This window comes from Pteropus medius, unplaced genomic scaffold (assembly GCF_902729225.1).
Source record: "Pteropus medius unplaced genomic scaffold, Ma_sr-lr_union100, whole genome shotgun sequence".
Lineage (NCBI taxonomy): Eukaryota > Metazoa > Chordata > Mammalia > Chiroptera > Pteropodidae > Pteropus > Pteropus medius.
Genome location: NW_024342471.1, coordinates 2,429,676 through 2,449,936, shown reverse-complemented (window position 1 = coordinate 2,449,936; position 20,261 = coordinate 2,429,676). Strand labels below are relative to the sequence as shown.

Sequence of the window (20,261 nt, the reverse complement as noted above, 5' to 3'; positions counted from 1 at the left end):
CAAACCTAAAACGAAGTAATACCTGTACTTAAAAAGAATTATCATTAGAAGAAATAGGACAGATTTACTGAGATTTTCCCATACCAAACAGAAAGTCAGAGAACAACTCAGACAATTTATAAACATCTGGTCTTAATTCAACACTGACACATTGATTTTAAAATCAACTGAAAAGGCTGGAATTGGTCTAATATGCTTAAAATCACTTTCGCAGTAACTGTTACACAACTCTTCCTTACCTTCTTTATAAGCTCTGATCATTAGTGTTTACATAGGGTTTTGAAACTACCCAATTGTTCCTGTAAATATTTAATTCTCTTGTTGCTATAAACGACAACTATAAACAACACAGCATTTCTATATAACATGTTTTAGTCATGAGAAAGTGGGATGCTGACGTCAACAGCACAGTCTATAAACCGAAAACACAAGAATTACCAGAGAGCCTTTCGTAAATCAGCCACCAATAAAATAGACATTTTTCCTCACTACTCAAAGTTTTTGATCCAGTTTATATCCGCGTCCCTCTGCATATGTGGATCACTTCTAAAATGAGCCTGTATCACAACCAGGACCATGGTCTGCAGGTCCCAGGTACTGGACAGAGCTGCTGTTCTCAGGTATGAATGCCCAGGCAGTGAACTATCGCCTGTATATCCTTGTTAACAAAGACAAAAGATGCTAACTAGCAAGCTTTCTCTTTTCTGTTTAGTAAGAGATTAACATTTGGGGATCTATACTGCTGTGTCAAAGAAAATGGAATAAACCAATCATTCGGCCAGTTTCATGCACTGCCACAACAGTCTGAACATTAAGATGGAAACGGAGTGACATGAAGCAACTGACCGTCTAACTGGACAGGCCAGGACAACTGGGGGATTAGACACGTGCTAATGATCGAACTGTGCACGAGAGCTCAGAGAAACAGGAACTCAACAAGGCTTGAAATGGTCAGAAATGACATTCGGGTCAGCCTTGAAGGACAGAGAGTCTTGAATGGGAGGCCACCATGAAGTCCAGAGGCCACCATGGAGCCCAGAGCATATTGTGGAGGGTGGAGGAAGAAACCCCTAAAGGGGGCAAAGGACTCTCAAAAGTCCAATGCAAATGCGACATAACTTTAGGAAACATGAGTTTCTGAGCCGGTGATGAGAACAGAAAGATTCTACTGCTGGACGATCTCAAGATGAAAGATCAAGAAACTACTGTGTTAATCCAAGTGTACGGATCTTGGCAACTGGGACGATAAAAGCAACAACGAGAAAAAAAGATGGACAGAAGCAGCAATGTCAACGAAAAAGAATACTTAGAGACTTGGTATCAAAGATTAGCTCTTAAAAAGAACAAGAGTGTCCCCTTCAGAAATAAGTAAGGAAATGGGCAAGTAATGACTGAGGTCTGGACCCGCTGAATTTGAGCTGGTCATGCCATGTATGTTTGACAAGTGCCTACTAAAGACCACCAGAGATGTGAGAGAGAAGCTCTGTGAAAGAATAGAGGAGAGAGATATAAGTGAATTGAAATATAAAGGTGGTAACTAAAAGTCTGAGAGTTGGGAGACCGTGCATTTTGCAGCTATTCCTAGATAAAATTGTCTTCCCCTCACCTCCCTCATCATTAATAAATATAACTTTTAAGAATGCAACGCATATAATTTGATGATGCTAACCTAAGGGAAAAAAAGGCTACACATAGAAAACAAAAAAGTGAAAGACTTACACAAAAATGTTCACAGTGATATCATTAGTTGGTGGGATCAAGAACATTTTCTTCTTCCCAATTTTTGGAATTTCCCGAGTTCTATTTATCTTTTTAAATTGCAAGCATATACTTCATTAAAAAATGAAATATTTTTTTAAAAGGAATGATCCGCTCCAAGCATTTGTGAAAGCACTTACAGCTGTAATCCTAAACGGTGAATTTTATTGTAAGTAAATTAAAAGCAACTAAAAATAACACTGACATAATACCATGTTACACCCACTATATTGAATAAATTTAGTTTTGACAAGATAAAGTGTTTGAGAAAATGTTTATCAGTAAGAGTGCAAATTCTTGCAGCTTCTCTGCAGGACAATTTGCCAATATCTATCAAAATTTAAAAACTGAAAAACCTTATGACTATGCCCAACAATTTTGTTGCCAGGAATTTACCTATGGATATTCTCCCCAAGATATGTACAAGAAATTTCACTACAGTATTGTTTATAATAGCGAAAAAATTAAAATAAGCAAAATGCCCATCAAGCTTTGGGATGAGGAAGAGAGTAGGAGGAAAGGAAGAAAGAAAAAAGAATGTGTGCCTTAGTAACGTACATGTACTTAGTGTCGCTGCTTAAATTGTAGAATGTTTGAAAAACAGTGAGGGAACACATCTTAAATCTCTGTACACACAGGACTCATAACTGTGACCCTGACCAGGAGTACCGACAGCAGGACCTACTCAAAAGTTTGCTGATAAGAAAAATGAATATTTACCTCCTACCTTGTTATCAGGATAAGTGGCAAGATTGTGCCTGTTTGTTTTCTGGTTTAATCTATGTGGAATGTGGCCTAAAGAAGTTCATTACCTTTTCATTAGCATTAACCTAACAATTATTCCCAGGACTGCGTTTAGACTGTTGCTGATTTGTGCAAAGGGTGACGTCAAGCACAAATGAGTTCTAACCCTACAAGACTACAAGCTGTCAGCACAACTCTATCATGAAAACGCAGAACGAGAAATACTGTTTCATACGCACCTAAATGCCAGGACGTGGACCTGTCCATATGCTTTCTGTTATACACCTCTGAGCTCCATTTCCTTACGCTGTCGAGGTCCAAGCTTGAATCCACACAGGGAATCCCAGTTAGCGAGTCAAGACCTAGCTAGAGAAAAACAAATGGTTAAGTAAAAATAGAGTAAAGATAACCTAGCAGGAGGCACGCCGCATGAATGGTGTCTACATCACGCTCCTCCGTGCCCAATCCTAGAACTTTCTCTATTACTTCATTCCTAAGGAACATTTCCAAGGTCCCAGCCCATTCCTGGGCAGGATCACAGACTGCGCCTTTGGTCCCTTAAAAATCAACTCTCTGCACAAAATATTTTGGAAAATGGTATTTGAGAACATCTAGAAAACGTAATTTTACATGCAGTTGGGTTTTATTCCTTGACAATTTTTTAGTTCCACATTGCCTAGCACAGGGCCTTGATTTAAAAAAAAATTTAAGGACTTTTTTTAGTTCTGTGTGCCAGGCATTGGGCTACATACACATCATATGTGCATAACTTCATCTTCACCACAACCCTTGGGAACCACTGGGCTCATGCTTTACAGGTAAGAAAACCCAAGAGCGGTGAGGCCCCCTGGTCAAGTCCTGGAGCTTCTAAGAGATGTGACAGCACAGGTAACAAAGACCATTAGGAATACAGCAGCAGAGCCCTCACTTCTAATTGTAACTCTACATTGCCTCCAGTGCTGCTGCCAGAAAAAACTGAAGGTACTCTACTTGAGGGGAAAGCAAAGATTAAATTACTCAAAAATCACCTTTTAAAGCCTCTTAAATATATGGAGGTGGGTATATTAATATATTGAGGAGTGCTTCCAAAAAAGCTGGGTCACATTCTATTTAAGCTGGGTTATCAACAGGTACACACGTTCATTTAATTGTTTATTATACCCTTGCACCTTTATTACACAAGAGTGTTTTATACACTCTTGCACCTATGAATACATTTCATAATTAAAATAAAAACCCAGAGCTTGACTCTGGCAGCTCTCTCTGAACAGCCAGCAAGACACCAGTCAGGAGCCTGGCCTGCCATTATAAAGAAACTATTTAGGACAAAAAATATCATTACTCATTTTAAATAATAGGATATGAATAAAGAAATTGTGTTTTTCTCTTTCTAAAACATTTTTACATGCAATGCAAAAAAAAGATAATTTATTTCTCAAGATAAAATCTTCATAACCAATCTATTTTAAGCTGTATTTATTAAAAATTTACAAAGTCATAAGGGAGGCCCTAAGGTGACATCCATCAGTAAAGATTAGTCAAGAGGAATAATGGAAAGAACATGAAAAAAAGTAAAAGAAAAGCTTTAAAAGAACGGCTTATTTATGGTTAAATTCTAATCCTATACATTGTTCTTTTAAAACCACAAGTTGCACAATATGCATAGTATAATCCCACTTTTATTAAAAGTATAATTATATAGTACATATTTGTGGTCAAAGAAAAGGGTTAAAAAGGATAAATATCAAATGGCCTTGAAGTGTAGTGGATAACAGAGCTGGTGTGACTTTCAAATTTTGCTTTATACATCCTGACAAGTTATACTTATATTCCAACGCACATATGCTTCTTTTATAAATCCTTTAAAGAGCTAAAAATATATTAATTTTTTAACAAAAGTTTTCATGAGGGCAAAGCTGCAAATTAACGAAATATCATTTTAGCTACAAATCATAGAAAACTTCTGAAAGGGCAAGTGAAAGTCATAGATGGTGCACATTTATTTCTGGAAAATATATTTTTAAGGTGATTAGTAAGATGAATGTTTGGAAGGAAGGGCTTTCTATTGCAGACTAAAACAAAGAATTGGGTCAGAAGTTCTAATATTGGAAAAATGCAAATGTATTTTTGAGGAAAGAATTAACAACAAAGCCTGAGTTATCAGTGAGCATCCTTGAACTTCCGTCACAGCACCAGTGGAACACCCCTCCCCCTCATATGTTCCACCACACTCTAGAAACACGAAAACCTGCTCTTCACACACAAGGCGACAGGGCTGAGGTCAAAGCCCAGCACCATCACCATCGCCGCCGCCACCCGCCCCGTAAGGAAGTCAGAGGACCCGTCACATGGAGCACAATGACACACCACCTGGCTTTCCCCAAGAAAGGTCGCTCCAAACTTATAAGAAACTGTCGCAGTGCTTCTGCTGTTTCTTAATTTGCGTTTGTAAATGTACTACATGCTGTGGTTCCCAGACTTTGATTTTACAGAGAAAAAACATTCCCTAAAATATTTAGGGGGAAATAATACAGAGTTGTCATTTTTGTATTTTACAATTTCCTTAGAAAGGGACGCTAGCACTTCAGAAGCAGGAAGGATATAACCCGTGGGCCTTTCCCCAGGCCAGAAAGTCTGAGCAGTCAAATCACTGTATCAATTCAGTAAGTAGATGCCAAAAAGGCTGATAAAAACACCCACTCCTGATTTTTAAAACAAAAACAAAAACCTTTTCAGTGAAAATTAAAATACTTGCTGAATATCACAAGGAACATCTTCTGAAAACAAAGGCAAACACAAAATGCTATGTATTTGTCATGCTCTTACATAGTTTGCACTTTTTCTTCATAGTTTGTACTTTTTAAAGGACTTGCAAAATAAGCACAGGTCTGTATGTGAAAATCTTGATGAAATGGGCAATTTTTCTAGGAAAACTATTTTTTTAAAACCTGAACAAACAACAATATACAAATAAAGTTACAGAAGCAAAGAACTATGCTCAAAAAAGATGCCAGGCTCAGACAAATTCACAGGCCAGCTATTCCCTTTCTGGTAAGAAATGAAAAATAGGAAGCCTTCCCAATTCCTTCTGGGAAAAGTGACAAACCAACAAAGAAAGCCCCAGAGAAGAAAACTGTATGTTATTAACCTTGCCATTCCTAGATTCTTTTTTTTTAACTTTTGCAAATTTGACATGCAAAGAATGACATCTGGTTTCAATCTTGATTTCTTTGATCCATATGTCTATAGTTCTCTTATGAACTGTAAGTGCCTTTTATCCATTTTTTCAGTAGGTTTGTTTTTTCTCTTATTCATTTGTAAGAGCTACTTGGAAGTTAAGGACATTAACCCTTTGTCATGTTGCAAACATCTTCCTCAGGAAAAGCAAATGACTTTTTTTTTCATTCTGTTTACACCACATGAAATAAAGGTTTTTAAATCTCCAGTCAAATCTAATATCTTTTTGCAATTTCTTCTATCACTTTTGTGCTTCAAATTCCTTCCCAATTCAAGATCAGGGAACTATTCACATTTTCAGCTGGATGGTTTTGGTCAAAATCATTTTAAAATGTTTAACAGATATCCCTTTAAAAATACACATCCAATAAAATCACTGCACTAAGAAAACAGATGAATATAACTATATTCACTTTAGCTGTAGAACAAGTAAATGCTCAATATTTATATTTAAGGTTTGTCTAAATTATAACAGTAAAATAGTTTATGATAAAATACTACAAAATCATTCTATAGTACACTATCTGATGAAATGGAAAAAGTCAAAATTTGTTACTAAGTGGGGGGAAAAGCAGAACATCTCTATTTTTATATAAAAACTATACTTATTTGGCAAGCCAGGCAATGTAGACAATTACTTGTGATCCTCCCTGGGTGTCAGATTGTAGGTGGTGTCATTTCTTTAGGCTTTTTCTGTTTTACACATTACTAATGAACATGTATCATGTTTGTGATTAGAAAAAAAACTTTAAATTCATAAATACATATGTAAAACAAGTCACTAAAAATAATTTTGCCTGCATGCTTAAGTTGCAAAAAAAATTGAACGATGCCTTTCCTTCACGTAACATATTTAATCCCCTATTACAAATGAGATAATAAACATTTAAGAAAAGTGGGGGCTTCACCAATCTTCCTAATTACCTGAGAATCTAAAGGAGTAATGCCTGATTTATATTCCCGGCAAAACGACCAAGTTAAAAAAGCACAGCCCAATGGCAATTATCAGTGATAAGTCAGACCCTGTTAACATAAATGGTTCCATTTTTTCCTTAATAAACCGTGCCTTAGCATGTGAATGAGCACTGTCGAGTTTGACTAAACTGAGAAGACTATTTTATGTATGCTCACCCCCAAAGTTCCTAAAACCTTTCCAAAACGTCTGAGTGGTCATGATTAGATAATAATCAGATTAAAATGACTAGATATCAGAACTTTGAACTCAGAACCAGGGAAAGACCTGGCAATGGACAAGCTGGAGTTCCAGACAGGCTGCTTCTTCCAGGCTGTCCCCCAGTGTCTGACCCAGCACCCTGCCTGAAGACCGTGCTCAATAAAGGTGTGTGGGAGAAAGAATACAAATGGTTTAGAAATCCTGCAGCCCCACCCTCTGCGGGCAGTGAGGGGCACAGAGAAGGAGCAGAGACTCACACCCAGCTGGAGGCAGCCGGGGGACCAAAATCCAGGCCAGACTCATTTCTCATTAGAAACTATGGAAAGGAAAATACTGCCAGGAAACGCACAGAGGATACTTAGCGCCTGCTTCCTGTGGTGTGCTACACACATTATTAAGTTCCCGTCCATGACCCCAAGGAGTTAACAAGACTAATGAGCCCTAAAGTCTAGTTAGGACAAGTGTTTCCAGAAACCTGGAACACAAAGGGAAGCCCATTTTTTGGAAAAAGCCTAAAGGATATAATTAGAAAGAGTCACTTGAGGCTATTCTCTAAGTTTGATGCAAAAGTTTCAAGTTTTACTTTTTAATACACTATTGGAGCAAAAGTAAGAAATTAAAGCATGAGAGCTCCATCAACCCAAAAGAGACATCATATGTGCCAAGGAAAAAGCACTAAATGCCAAAAGTATTCAGGCTTAAACTTGAGTGGAAAGATTGTAAATGACACCCAGCCCCACTTCCTGGCTATTCAGAATAAGAGCACCCAACTTCCAGGCCATCCTACCTAAAATTCCCATTTATTAGGACCATGAGGTTGAAAAATCTTCAAGTTCAAATGCTATTCTTTCTTAATTCAAAGGTGACAGCTGATTATTCCAAGCACGTTTTAGTAGGCAAGCAGATCTGAAACCTAAAAAAAAAAATTTCACGCAAAATCAAGGTCCGATCGATTTTTATTCATCTTTTAGGAAAATGTTTCCTTAGAAACTTTAAAGTTTGAAAAGTGAGATTTTTATTTTGAAAACTAAATTCCAAGAAAAAGATCTACAAATAAATCTTCTCGAATACATCACAAAGTTACAAGACAAAATGGAGAAAATATTTGTAACGTGTATTAAAGTGCCAATACCCTTGATATAAAAAGAACTATAATTACCAGGAAAAAGACAAACACAAAACTAGAAAAATTGGTAAAGGAAATGAATATGCCAAACAAAACAAACAGCAAAAATCTTATCGAAAAGTGCTAGTTATCATAGAAAAATAGAATAAACACAATGATTCTACTCTTTGCCCAAACTGGAGGGGTGGGGAGGCGGGGAGGAAGAGAAAGAAAGAAAAAAGTTTAAATATAGCATAATTCCTAGTGTGTTAGCCAGGATGCCATTAAGTACCCTATATGCATGTTATGTATGTGTCAAAGCCTTAAAAATGCAAATGAGGACCCTTCCAAAAACTGTAGTCTAAAGAAGCAGAAAAATGCACATAGATTTCAGTACAAGGCTGTTCACTATTGTATTATGTTCACCACAGCAAAAAAAGGGCTCATAAGCTTAATGCCCAACAATAGAAGGATTTGTCAAATAAAACATGACGCATTAAGCACAAATGAGCTGTTAAAAACCATGCTTTAGAGGGCAATTTAATGATTTATTCATATGCCTAAGATACATTGCTAAGTAAAAAAAATAGGTTTAAAAAGCCCCTGTATGATCTCTATTTTAAACCAAATACAAATATACATATATGTGTGCATATACCCACGCAAATTTCACTTTCAAGTAAACCAGAAAAAAAGAATATTCGATCAGTCAAATATTTTACGTGTAAGAGTTTTCGCCACAATCCTAATATTCCTTAATATTCTAATACAGGACACCAGTCCCAGTTCCAGTAATTCTGATCTTAATGCTAACCAATTCTGACCAATAGCCTTTTTACTTCAATCTTAATTCTAATCAATAGCTTCTGTATTCTTAAATGACTGACAATCCCTAAAATAGCTGCAAATTTCCTGTATAGTCTCCTCAAATCGTTCCACTTCCTATAGCTAAAAGGCAGAAGACAAAAATTCCTGAGAAATGAGGAATACTCTCCAGGGACCTGACTCTATCCTTGCTCTCTCTACAGACCAGAACAACTACAAACACCCAGGAAGAAGTCAACAGCAAAATCATTTTATTTCTGGGGAAAACAATGTCAGTGATAATATTAAATGAAAAGAAAGTACATAAACAGACCTCTCTAATACATTCTTCACCAAAGTGACCAAATGTTTTACAGCTATGGGAAGATCTACAGCTATGCACAAAAACGGCCTGCTCTCATCCCAGAGCCGGGGACAACAGCTGATCAGAGCACAGCCTAACCATTGGGGTTTTTAAAAATCGCCCAGGTGATTCCAGTTTGCAGCCAGGGCTGAGAACCATTGCTTTAACTGAAAATTTTTAACTTAAAATTTCAAACATTCTCCAATTTCAAAACTTAATACAAAGCTATAATAATTAAGACAAGTTATTGGTTGAAGAACAGACAAATAGATCAATGGGAAAGAACTGAAAATCCAGAAATAAACCTTAACATTTATGTCGGGTGATTACAGTCAGGTGATTTCAACAATGGTGCCAGAACAATCAAGGGGAAAGACTAGTCTTAGTCTTTTCAACAAACAATGGAGACTAGAAACAACTGGAAATCCACACGTACAGGAATGAAGTTGGATCCCTACTTCACACCATACACAAAAATTAACTCAAAATGGATCAAAGACCTAAATCTAAGAGGCAGAACTATAAAACCCTTAGAAGAAAACATAGGGGCAAAACTTTTGTGACCCTGGCTTAAGCAGTTGTTTTTTAGGTATGACATCAAAAGCACAAGCAAGAAAAACAAAAACACGCAAATGGAACTGCAATAAAATTTTAAACTTTTGTGTTTCAAAGGACATTAGAAAGAAAGTAAAAGGACAGCCCATAAAATGGGGGAAATTATTTGCAAACTATCAAATTAGACTAGTATGTAAAATATATTAAGGAATCTGACAACAGTAAAAAGATAACCCATTAAAAATGGGCGAAGGATGTGAATAGACATTTCTCCAAAGAAGACATACAAATGGCCAATAAGCACATGAAAAGATGCTCCATCTCAGTCATTAGGAAAATGCAAATAAAAGATACCTCTTCACACCTCTTAGGATGGTTATAGTTAAAAAGACAATAACTCATGTTAGTGAGGATGCAGAGAAATTGGAACTATCATCTATTATTGACGCATGACTCTGGAAAAATTTGGCAGTTCCTCAAAATAGTAAACATAGAATTTTACCATACAACAGCAATTCCACTCCTTCACATTTACCCAAGACAACTGAAAACAGGATCACACAAAGACACATACACAAACGTTAATAGCAGCGTTATTCAGAATGGCTAAAATGTAAAAACAATCCAAATGTCCAGCAACTTATTAGTGGATAAACAAAATGTGGTACTGTTACAAACTAAAGCATGGATAAGCCATAAACATATTACGCTAGATAAAAAGACAATCACAAAAGACTACATATGGTATGATTCCATTTGTATAAAATGCCCAGATAAAGGAAATCCATAGAAATAGTGCAGAGCAGTGGTTGCCAGAGACTGCGGGGAAGGAAGGATGAGGAGTGACTGCTACTGAGTATGGGGCTTCTTTTGAGGGTGATAAAAACATTCTGAAATTAGTGCTGATGATTATACAACTCAGTGAATATACTAAAAACTGAAGCATACCCTTTAAAAGGGTGTGTTTTATGGTATGTGAATTCTATCCCAATAAAGTTTTTTTCTTCTTAAAGTTATTCTATGGCAAGAGTCCCTCCCCTGTCATTCCCACAGAACGTCATATGGCTCTTTTACCATAGGGTAGTATGAATAAATAACCTTTCTAACTCAAAGGCTTTAATTCAGAGCCATGTATTTCAAGACAGGATCACAAAATCAATTTAGCGTGTCACGACTTTTTTTTTTATGAAATAGAAATAGAAAGTATCAGAATATACAGCATGTAAGGTTATGTGTGTTTTTTGTGAAACTTTTTAAGATACATACAGATATAGATAGACGGACAGATATAGACTTGTCAATGAAGTCAGTCAAAATAAGCCTGGAAAGTGTATTTTAAGAATTGACCTGACATCTACTTAAGAAACAAAATAATAAGCACAAGATCTCAGAGTTAAAAACAGAAATTGAAAGAAAAGTTGAAGCCACTTTGGAACATCACCCTAAGCACTGACCTAAACACTAGAAAAAGCAAACTGGACCCCACGTCCATTTTTATTGGTCATGTAAATTAATAAGATTCCCTACCCCATGTACCTCCTAGGGCTTCTGATAGAGCTCAGAGGAGCTTCATGCTCCCAGGTCATTCAGGGTCACTGCCAGTAGAGTCTGCAGCAGATCCATGTGAACCAAGGAGAAAGAGGGTGCAAACACCACATTTTGCCCCAATTATTCAAAACAGGGAGAAATGCAAGCTGCAGCATGGACAGCCTGGAAATGCGGGGCCCGGAATCACACCAGGGTCAAGAAGCAGGTGCAAAAAAGAAGAACTTCAAGAGAAAGGGCAAAATCAGTATCGCTAGCACATTCAGTTTATCTACACAGGGATGAAAGAATAAAGGAAGAGAAACAAGAACCCACAAAACTTCTGAGGAGGAACACTTTCAAAGACTGTGGGTCAGAATGCCTGACACAAAAGAAGCCAGCAGCTGCACAACAGGATGGTATGGCTAGAAAATAGAAGCCCTTGGGATGAACCTGAAAAATATTAACTTGTATAATTCCTCCTAGCAAGAAATTTGAGGTCATCCTCAAACCAGCAGGGAAAATGGACTTATCTGGAAAATTACCACAATAACAGGGACAGATTCTACCAAGAATTTTTGTGCTATATAAAATTCCAGGGTCAATGTCAAGATGACAAACTTTGCTCATTCAAAAACACCACGTATGACACTGTCATTTAGTGGAAAAGACATTGAAAGTAGGACAGACACTTCTTTAATATTAAAGATTAGATACAATACTGCATTCCAACAAAAATTGAGAAGAACCACTGTCACAGTTAAACCTGTTCTGTAAGTACTCCACAATTTAAGAAGAAAAAGAAAGGTATAAGAAAACAAAATGATCATTTGCAGCAATTACGATGACTAAGAAACTCAAGAGAATAGACTAGAGAATAGGAAGAGTTTGGTTAGGCAGTATAGCAGACACAGTGTTATTCCTTTTTCTTCATGACACAAAATGACTACATTTCCCATCCCCCTTGCACCTAGGATGAGGCCAACAAGACTGCGGGAAAAATACGACTACATTTCCAGGCTTGGCCCATAAAAAAATATTCTATGCATGAAATTCCATGGCAAACTTAGAGGCCACATTTTGAAGTCAGTTGTGTTCTAAGATGGAAAGAGCCTAGTTTCCCAACTTATTACTTACGGAAGAAACCACCTAGAAAAATGTGAGCAAGAAATAAATTTTTATTTTGTTAAGACACAGATTTTGGCTAGCATTAACTACCCTGAATAATACAGGCAGTCAGTTGTAAGATACATAGACTGCCAACTGTCTACTTCCTTTATACTTGCTCTGTACCAGTCAGAAAATAATGTATGTGGGGAGAAGGGAGGAGCAGGGGAAATAATCTCATTCTAAATAGCAAATATTTTTTAGTAAAGAGTGATAAACAAGTAATCTGTAGACCTTACGGTAGATAACTCTAGAAAACTGAGATATACAGAATGCATAAATTAAAAGATTTATGCTTGTGACAGAAAATTCAATATCATAAAGCCCCCCCAAATTAACTTAAACACTGAATGAAATTTCCCAATAAAAGTTATTTTGAAACCTTAAGTTGAAAAATACCGAAGAAAAAAAATTGAGTGTGGGCATTACAAGACAGTAAAACATAATGCAAGGTGATTATAATGATGAAAATAGCAACATCATGGCAAAGAAACATATAAATGGAATAAAACAATAAGTCCCGTGACAGGTCTAAAGATTTAGCATGACTGAGGTGCTATTTTAAGTTAATAAGAAAAGGATGGATTAATGAATAAACGGTGCTGGAATGAATGTAGAGAAAAAAATAATCCTTACTTCATATACAAATATTAACTGTAGCCAAATATTAAAAAAAAAAAAACTAAGGGAAAATATAGGTGAATATCTATAAAATCTTGGGGTAGAGAGCGTGAAAAAGAAAAAGACTGACATATTTGAATGCAAAACATAGAATATTTACAACTTATGACCAAAAAAATTGTAAATCTTAATAGTATATTTCTCAAACACAGTGAAAGTAGGATCATATACAACATTTAAAAGCATCGATTTTACACAAAAATTAAGGAGGAAAAATGATTCATATTAAACCAAGCACTGATGTTTCTTAAACAGAATTTTTAAATTTTCATTAGTTTTAGATAGAACATAAGACTTAAAGAAGTGTCATGCTTGTTATACTTCCTAACACATGCATATATTCCCCCATACCATACTTCTGTGGAATAATTTGTAAAGCAATGTCTTAATATATAAAGAGCTCTTAATAATAAAATATGAATTCTACAGAAAAAATTTAGCACTAATCATATATATTACTATGAAACAGGGGTAAACAAACTTTTTCTATAAAGGGCCAGATAGCAAGAATTTTAAGCTTGCAGGTCAAATGGTCTCTTGAATAGACATGGCTGTGTGCCAATAAACCTTGGTTTTAAAAGGGGGGCTGCTGGTGGTTCCCCCACCAGCAGCATCATCACCTGGGAACTGGTTAGAAATGCAAATCATCAGGCCCCATGCCAGATCTTCTGAATGAGACACTCTCAAGTTTGAGATTTATTGTGTCAGAGAGGGAAGAGGTTGTGCCCCCAACCAGGTGATTTGCCTTCAGAGACAGGAAAGGATTTCAGCCAGCACTGCAGAGGGGACAAGAAAGCCAAACCAAATTTGAGGTTGAAACCCCAACTACAGTGTAATGTATGAGAAATCTCATTTCCAGCAGTGCCTTCCACCAGGATCGGGAGGAGAAAACCATCAGAGAGTTCTAATGCCAAGACCTCTGTGAGAAAGTGCTGATCCAGAATGAAAAAGTTAATGCAGGTTTAATTAAACGAAGCTGGTGTGTGTGTTCACGTGAACAAAGAAAAGCCACCTCAAAGGAAGACTATGTGAAAGAAGTGCATGTGTTGGGGTGGGAGACTGTGGGAGGTTCCTAAAGAATGGGGGAACTAAAATGAAGGAACAAAGGACCCAAGCTAGGGTGCACAAAGGCAAACACTGTAGCCAGTAATGAACAACAGGCAGCATAAGAAGAAGGCAGGAGAAAGGTCCTGCTCTCTTTCAGCCTTCAGCCTCCAGGCTGCCCTCCGGTTTTCTATAACCCACATTTCAACAGGTCACTGCCCTCCAGGAGTCTCTCCGTGGCCTTCCAGACAAAATTCAAGCCTCACAATAAAGTGTCAAAGGACCCTTTCCACCCAAATCCTCAGCCTCCTACCAACCATCCTAACACGCTTAACCTCTCGCACAGGCAACTCCACCTTTACTCATGCTGTTCCCTCCTTCCCCAGCCCAACTCTATCTTCAACCCCAAGTCCTTGAAAAGCATCCTGGAACATAGAGGCACAGTATGATTAAAGTCTAACTTAGAGCTTGACATTCAGACCAGCCTGGGGTCAAATTCTGACTCTGCCACTTGGCAGCACCATGATCTTGGGCAAGGGGCTGCCCTCCCACCGAACCTCAGCATCTTCAGCTGTAAAAGAGGAATAGTAATACCTACTTCACAGAGCTGCTGTGATTAAATGACTTCAGTGAACACAGGAAGTGCCAACAGAGCAGCTGGCACCCACCTGATGCTAGCTTCTCTGTCCTTTCTATGCCAAGAGGAACTTAGAATCCCAGACAAGATTTGGGAATGGTGTTCTATCACTGAGTGCCCCCACAGGTTACTGGAGCATTAAAAGCAGAATCAAGATCCAGGTGTTAACTTGGAAAAGTTAACCAAGCCTCAATTCCTTCACTGATAAAATGTAAACCGATAATGACCTCTCAAAGTGCCCAGCACATAACCAATGCCCACTGGCACCATCATTATTGCACTGGTCCTATTAGTCTTTCCTGGGTCCCCTCTATTGCTTGGAGAGGCTCTAGAGAAAAAGTGTACATTTTAAATGCTCTCACATTCAACTGAGAAGATGGAAAAATTCAACATATGAAAGAGGTGACCATCTAGGTGAGTGAGCCTACACCAAGCACACATCGAGATACCCCAGAACAATTAAACTAAGAAAGCCTGAGGACTAGCTGTTTTGGGCAAAACCTACAGAAAGAACCCATGAATGAAGGCTTTCCTGACCACTGACCAGAGAAAGCCGTGGTTTGGGGCAGCCAGGCAAGCAGAAGCCCAAGGCAACACTGACATCCCCACCAAAGGATGAAACTGAAGAACTCACTGAGACTGGAATACAAACAATGCATAAGGAAAAATTCGAGTCAACATGATGGCAAATAGGAAGGGACTGAGCTACAATCTAAAGTTGCTGAAAAGTTCATGGCAGTGAGAACACTTGATTTAAGTCCTCAATATGATCCTCTATGAAATTATACGCTGTTCACTACTACATTCATTACACTGAACATTTAAGATATTTCTGTATAGAGTATATATGCAAATCATGTCTACCACATTCCCTGGGATTTAGGGTATTGTCAAGGGTCATTTTTGATGAATCCATATTTTTGCTTTTTGTGCTATCTTTGGATTCTAGGCCTGCATAACATGTACCACCACTAAATAGTGCAAGAAATGGATAACGAATAAATGAGTAGATAGAACTCTCCTCCGTGGAGAAGATTTTTATGGAGGGCCTTAGAGGCCACAGCTAGACCTAAGGTCAAGGATTTGCCTAAGATCAGAGGCGAGAAGACAAAGGACATGAGATATTCACAAAAAGACTTGCATTTCCATGGAGGAGGCCTCTCCCAACATATCTGCCCCTTCCTTTACAACGGCATCTGCATATGTCAGCTTGGCGTGTGACAACTGAACATGCCCTAAAACTGCTCCACAGGCATCTCGGTTAATGGCTACTTTCATTCTAGGTGCCCAGGTTAGAAATTTCGGCATTGCTGTCAACTCTCTTTCTCACCCGCTACATCTGGTCCATCAGCAAGCTCCTCAGCCCACCTCAGAATCTGATCTCTCCTCACTATCTCCCCATCGCCAACCCCCAGTCTCCCTGGTCTGACTCGCCGCCCTCAGCCCTGCACTAGCTGGTCATCCTGCTGCCCTACCCTGCCCTCCCTGCCTTCAGTCTGCTCTCACACAGCAACAATCAGCCATATACCTGTTAAAAGCCACCTAAGTCAAAGTCATTCTTCTACTCAAAACCCTTCAATGGCTCCCACCTCCTTCTCACAGTAAAATCTACAGACCTTACCTTGGACCACATGGCCTTACATGATCCAACTCCCATTGTCTTCCTGACCTCAAAAATAAATGCTCTCCTGCCTCAGGGCCTTTGCATTTGCTGTCTCCTTATGAGGAATGCTCTTCCCCTTGATATGACTCACTTCCTCCGCATCTTTACTCCAAGATGACTCAGGCCTTCCCTGTCTACTCCTCCTAAAATTTCAGCTCCCACCTCAACACTTAATACCCACAATACTACCAGATTCTACTTCAGAGCAAAGTCTCATTGTCTGCCTCCCCACTAGCATGCGCACTTCACGGGGGCAGGGAATCTCCATGCGGCATCCGAAGCACCAAAAACTGTCTGTCACACAGGAGCCTCTCAATAAATGCATTAAATGAGTGAAAGGTCTATGAAAAGTATAAGCTGCATGTAGACTTCGATCATTGGAGAGCCAACAATCTAGAACCTGTGACAATATAACAGGCTAGAAATGGCAAAGCCAGGGAGAAAACAAAGAGTGCCATAAAGTACACAAAGGGCTTGTTTAAACGCCATGGCAGTAATGTACAGCTTAAGGTGGAGCAGGAATGTTCCCTAGCAGAAGAATAAAAGAAAGCACAGACACGGGCCCTCTGAAGAGAAAGCACAACTGGAAGAACAGCAGGGAGTAAAAATGAATTAATGAGGTTATCCGGCTTTGGGACTAGTGTGTTCGGAGTTTGACAGGCAAGGCCTGGAAACAGGTCAAGGAAGAACTGTAAAATTTAAAAAGTTTAAATTAAAAAAGCCTAAGAGGATTAAATAAAAATAAGTTTTTAAAAAGCTTTCATTTACAAATACAAAGCACTATATAACTGCAAATTATAACTGTTGACTTTTAATTCCCTTAACTAAAATAAGAAAATTCCTTAAACTACCAGTGGTGCCAGAAATGAGTCCCTAAATGGATCCAGGTTTGTCTTTAGAGACACTAAAGAGGATGGCAAGAGCCAACCCACAATTTCCAAAATCCAACTAACTAAACCATAGGATCCTTGTGGGCGAATGACTGGGTTTTATCAACAATGACTTCAACATCTGGCATCAAATTAGTGAACAGACTGATGAACTACATGAACTTGCTCCCGCGTCATCTAACTTATTTCTGCAATGCCAAGTCCACTAGCCTTTGCTACACAAATGGGATCAGGAGTGTAGCATGAAACCTGGCAAGTGCTCCAATATCCCAGCCAGGTACATTCATAAGCATTTCTGAAACATCCTAACAGACATTAAAGCTCTGCTTAATTAAATGTGCCACAGTCAGAAAGCACAACTGCCATTCATGGAGGGGCGGCGGGGGGAATGAGACTGTCAATATGCAAAGTTCTTGAAATACCTAGTTTCTTAAAAAAAAAAAAAAATCATTCCCCATTCTGAGCAAAGAAACCAAAAGAAAAATGCTCTTGTATTCAAAGAAAGAAGCCATTTTGGCAAAGGAAATAGTCTGGAAAGCAGATAGCTCACACTCAGGCTGTCAGGTGAGACAGGTAGCCTGCTGGACCCACCTGCTTGCCTCCTTTTAACAGGTATACCAAAGCTTATACTGTGCATGCCCACTGCTGGCCTTTTAAAAGGCCGGTGCTCAAAAGCTATTAAAGTTTGGATGAGTGAAAAGAGACCAAGAGTGATAGGTTCACAAGTGACCCTGATAGAGTCAACCGTAACTCACCCAGAACAGAATTCAGAATTTTTGAGCTTGAAAGGCCCTTTACAAATCTCATCAGAATCAAACACCAGGGCTGGCAAAGTCAGGTGAGAAGGGGAAAGGCAGGTGTAGACAACTGGAAATGGTGAGGCCCCAGCCAAAGAGCATTCAAATGCAAAACCATAATAAAATGCTGCAGCCAGTCCTGATTCTAGCCTCCGCCTTTAGAACAGCCTTTAGAGAAGAAACTGGCAGAGGGAGGTCACATGGCCAACTAATGACAGCTCAAACCAGACTGTCTCGGGACTCCCGGTACCACGTCCTCGCACATCCCTGGCCTTCTCTGCACACGAATGACCCAAACGTCAGCAGGGAGACATCATCTTCCCCCTCCTGCCTCCGAGCTGCAAGAATAAAAGTAGCAGGTACTTGCTAGCGCCCTAGACCCAGAAATCCCTTATGGGTGACTTTCTTCCACTTGCAGTTGCCCTCATTTACCCTTTGCCCTGACAATCAAGAATTTCCCATCAATCATGCTTAAAGCCCACAGCCTGCAGGCCCAGTTCCTGTCAACTACCCATCCGAGAGGACACACAGAGTCATAGAAAGGAGAAAATTCTGCGCCCTTAAAGTAGTCACACTCGAAAATGTCAATTTCTCCTTCCAGCATGGTGGCAACAAGGGGAACCCGCGGCCCCCGGTAACAGACCGGAGGCAAAGAGCCTGGGCTGGGGTCCGAGCAGCTGCTTCTAAAATTACTTGGCGCAGCCTTTGTAGGAGAGAAGAAAGCAAAAATGGAAAAGGCACCCCCCCACCACCGCCGTTCACAGCCCCTCTAGATGGCCCTAAAATCCGGGGGGCCCCGAGCGAACATCCTGCGGCAGAGCGAGGAGAAAAAGACCCCAAGACGTGGGGGGCCGAGGGCCAGGGAGGAGGCGGTGGCGGCCAGCCGGGTCCCGGGGGTACCCCACTTGACTCCCCGCGGCGCGGCCTGAGGGCCCGAGCGCACTGCGGCTCCGGAGGCGGGCAGGGGCGAGCGCCTGGGAGCCCGGGCGGACCCGGCGGGGACTGGAGGTCGCCAGGCATCCACGCGCCCCGCGGCTAAGGGCCGGGGTGGGGGGGGCGCAGGCCGCTCAGCGGGGCCGATGACAGCGCGCGGGGACCGTGCCAGTCCGGCCTCGTGGGCGCGGCAGGCACCTCGCGACCCAGCCCGGCAAGGGCGGCCCCGCGGGCCGGGTGTGGAGGACGCGGCGGCCCGGCTCTCACCTGGCTGCAGCTCGCTGGGTTCCCGTTCTGCCGCCGCGCGTGAGCACCGCACTGCCCGCCGCCGCCGCTGAGTCTGCTCTGGTCCCCGCGACAGCCGCCTGCAAAATGGCGCCGCGAAGGGGCGGGCCAGGGGCGGGGAGCTGCGGAGCCGCCCGCCCCCGCGCCGCCCTCCCTGCCCCCGACCCTCGCCCTCCCGCCTCCCCCGGGAGCAGAGGCTGCCCCCTCACTTGGGAACGCGCAGCCTGGCATCCCCCGGCGCGCGCCCCCACCACGTTCCTTTTATTTCCCTCCACTGCGTGGAAGCCGCCCCCCTTCTCGTCCTTTTCTGTCACACCTGCTCCTGGGGACCCACCTAGAACGCAGAGTGCTCGCCTTTAGTCTCCCTCTCCTGGTGTCCCCTTTTTACCCTGCCTGACACTGAGCCCTGTCAGCGCTCGGCGAAGGTAATCACGCAGCTCGTGGGGCACTGGGCTTAGTGGATTGGATGTTTTAAGGCAATTTCGCCTCTTCTCCAGTTAGGCCGTCAGTTTTTTTTAACTGACTGGGGAAAAGGTCCTCCCTACATTATGCAGATAATAAGGTCATATAGTCCGAGGAGGCTCCTATAGACCTGAATGCCCTGGGAATCGAATTTAAGCGCAAGTTCTGATTCAGTGGATCTGGGATGCAGCCCGAGATGCTGCGTTTCTAAAATGCCCCCACCCCAGGTGATGCCGGTTGGTGAGGGTCGCTGAGCAGAAAAGCTGCGGGGAAATCCATGGCCCTGGACCTTTAGCGCATCGCAGCCTCACCTTGAGCGCTTCATTAAGACGCAGATGGCCGAGCCCTACCCCCAGGGCTGCTGAGGCTGAAGGTTTGGAATGAGACTCCAGAATTTGCATTTCTGACAAGAGTCCAGGTGTTGCAGATGCTGCTGC

At 40.7% G+C, this 20,261-nt stretch overlaps 1 protein-coding gene across 2 annotated transcripts in view; it reads right to left on the bottom strand.

The window, feature by feature from the left end:
• The window catches only part of SLC23A2 (solute carrier family 23 member 2), a 110,780-nt gene extending 91,332 nt beyond the window's left edge, over positions 1-19,448 (bottom strand). The window contains exons 1-2 of one of the 2 annotated variants that reach the window (XM_039863783.1): positions 19,345-19,448; positions 2,742-2,864 (exon numbers count right to left, since the gene is read on the bottom strand). The gene's annotated coding sequence lies outside the window, so the exon portion shown is untranslated. Of the gene's footprint in view, positions 1-2,741; positions 2,869-19,344 lie in introns of both variants that reach the window. The other variant, XM_039863782.1, reaches the window with a different exon arrangement.
• Between the last annotated feature and the right edge of the window lie 813 nt (positions 19,449-20,261).